Raw genomic sequence first — 3459 nt, 5'->3', positions numbered from 1 at the left:
ACACACCTACACTCACGCAAACACGTTGTGGCCCTCGATGACCCCGCTGGATCTGCTGCCTGTTGTCGCTCACCGCAGTGAACTCCCCAACCCGCGGCGATGAAGCACGCAAACCCTGCTCATCCTCAGCCAGAGACCTGCTTCATCGTTTGTGTTTGTGTATATGTGTGTGTGTGTGTGCGTGCGTGTGTTTTTCAGCACGCCGTGTGGACCAGAGCTTGTTTTGAAGGGCACAGATCACAGATTGATGATGATTTCTGGTTATCCAAACAAAAGCTCATAGCAACACTGAAGAGAACCTGTTTATCTTGACTCTGCTGTTTATTATTCTTGAATCATTTATTATCATCTGTACAGTGAGACAACAAAAAAACCCTGCTATGCCGTATTATCTCTTCACATTTTGATGGATGGGTTTCACTTATTTTTCAATTTTTCTAAAAAGTTATCACGGCAATCTTCCAGACTCTGGAAGCGGTCGGTCACTGTGGAACGGGTGTATGTGTTGCTGAGTCTTTAAATATGTCGACACAAATACCTGCTCTGCTGCACTTGTAGTTTTTTTCCACTGGAGCTGTAGTTTTTTTTTTTTGTTCTAGGCTCACATAGTCAATATTTTACTTATTTTGTTACCAATAGCAACTGCTGACTCATGAGTGACATGCTGAATAGGAGATGGCACAGAGACAGAATCTAGTGGAACAGACATAAGCTGGTTATAGGGAGCAGTGGCCGTTTAGTGCGTGTTGATAGTTTAGTTTATTGAAGGAGGAATTTACAAACTCTCAGAGCAACTTTCTGTGACGTGGGTTGGGGACGTCAGGGGTCTCTGTGCGCCTCTTCACCTCCTTAGAGATACCCCCACTTAAGTTTGGGGTCAGTTTGGGTTTTTATTTGAGTAAACCGAAGGATCTGACAGAGATTCCTCTGGTTCGGTCCAATGTTTTTACGGCTTTTATTTAGTTTGTACCTGGAGAAAACGAGAAGAAATGAGCAGCTGAGAGATGAAGGAGTGACATTCTCGCCCTCTCCTCAGTCTAGTCTCTCCTGTTGCTGCCCAGCGGACGTCCCACCACCACCACCACCACCACCACCTTCCCCCACCCACCCAGCGCCTCTGAATCAGCCTGGTTCACATACACAAGATTAAGTAGCAAAAGTGACATCCAAGACCAATTGGGCCACCCAAGAGAACCGCACCCAGCGGAAAGGCTGTCAGAGCCCCCTTTTGCAACATTAATCTTCAAGCCTCTGCTGCACTGCCAACTCACATCTCCTTCAAACAGGACAGGGAGGGAGAAAACTGAACTTTTCCCTCCCTGAAGGTTTTCTCTCCTCTCCATCAATTAACTCTTTGGGGGACAATTCATCGTCACCCACCATGTGCCAGACAACTTCAAACACTGGCAAAATGAATTACTTTTCCAGACATTTGCCTCCGTGCCGGTTTGACAGCCGTGGCCGGTGGCTGTGGTGGGGGTGGGGGTGGAGGGTGGAGGGGGGTTATTGTGTTCTCAGGTTGTCTGTCCGTCCGTCCGTCCGTCCGTCTGTCCTGGTCTCATTAATGCGATAGCTCAGAAACACGTCAAGGGAATTTCTTCTAATTTGGCACAAATGTTCACTTGGACTGAAGGATGAACTGATTAGGATTTGGCGGTCAAAGGTGAAAGGTCAAGGTCACTGTGACCTCACAAAATGCATTTTTTTAGCCATAAGTCAAGATTTTGTGCAGTGATTATGACACAAATTAACATAACTGCCTCATGATTAAGTGATGACCAATTAATACCCTAAAGGTCGACTTCACTGTGACTTCATAATGTTCTGTAAAAACACATTTCTAGCCACTGTTACCAGGAGATTTTGATCATAATCCCTGCATCTTGACTCACAGGAGTGAACACACAACAGGTGGTTCATTCTAGTCAAAGCTTGCATATAATTTAGATATGAATATAGATGTTAAAATAGCAGTGTGTCAAACTTTATCTGTGGGCGATGTACAAGGCTGCTATCCACTGAACACACATACAGTATGTAGATATAACACAGTGTCATTTTTGCTGATGCCTTTCATTAACTGCACTGTAATATTATTCTGTTATTTTATATCTTTTTTTATTATGTTTTAGTTGTTCTGTCTCCCTTTGTGTTTTACTTCTTTTTATACCTGTTTTAATTCTTTCTCTTGTCTGTTTTTAAATAATGTTTGCTTTTTATGTTCTCATTTTGCTAATATGTACTGTAAAGCACCTTGAGTTGTCTTGTTGCGGAAATGTGCTATACAAATAAACTTGCCTTGCCTTGCCTTACACAAACCTGTGAGCCCTGCTGACCTGTTGTCCATCTGCACCTCAGAGTGACGCACACAGACGATGATCTTCATACCAGGAGACCACGGGTGGTGGTGGTGAGGCGGACCATGTTGATGCGTATCTCCACATTGTCCACAACGGTGAGATATGTATCACATCCAATGCATCACACTGTAGCTACTGAGAAAAAAGGCAGGAGAAAGAGTAGCATTAGATCATCTTCACACACACACACATATACGCACATGATTCTCTTTGTTAACAATGAGTCATTGTTTTAAAAGATCATAATATGTTTCAGTGGAGTACAAACCTGTGTTGTTTTGCTCACTCATAAACATAACACAAACTTTTTCTTTTTCTTTCTTCCTTTGTGGTGTTTTCACTTTTTGTGAAAGTGGGACGGACTAAGATATTAAAAGTCGTTGTTGTGAATGTCTGCTTATTAAAATGCAGTATGTATCAATATCCTAATCAGATTTCGATGACAGCTGGTCGGCTGCTTGGTTACTGCGTAATCAACACATACACGTGTTGGTATGTGTGTGATCAGGTGATTCAATTGTCATAATCAGCATCAGAGCAAACACTTGGTTCTTTTTTTTGAATGCTGGCTCTATTTTTAATCAAAGTAAGTTGCACCTGTGACTCTTAGCTTTCAAATTGTGTTGCACTTTTAGGGTCTCGTTTATTGTATTTACTATCACTGTCTTTTTGCTACCTTGCTCTTGCTATGTATGTTCTGTATGATTGATTGTTTTGTAATGTTGCTCTTCCTGACCAGGACATCCTTGGAAAAGAGATTGTTGAATCTCAATGGATCCTTCCTGGATAAATAAAGGTTAAATTAAAAAAAAATAATAATAATAAAAAATCATTATTATCATATATATTGAAATATTTGATACAGTTTTAATTGCAGTTCAAATCTTCACGTGCTGGGAAAAAATGTGGCTCCTGATTTGAAATATGAGCCAAAATCCTCTTTTGAAGAAGAGGCTAATTAACTTTGTGTGTAGATTGTGGTGTAAATGTGTTGTGACTACACAGTTGTCGGTCAGTGAGTCACCCTCCTGCAGGTTAAGTGAGTGGACATATTTTCTTCCCTCTGGTTTTCTCCTGTTGGTTAATCCTGTTAGAGGAT

This window comes from Trachurus trachurus (genome assembly GCF_905171665.1).
Source record: "Trachurus trachurus genome assembly, chromosome: 9".
NCBI classification, from domain to species: Eukaryota; Metazoa; Chordata; class Actinopteri; order Carangiformes; family Carangidae; genus Trachurus; species Trachurus trachurus.
Note: the sequence above shows the minus strand (reverse complement) of the source record.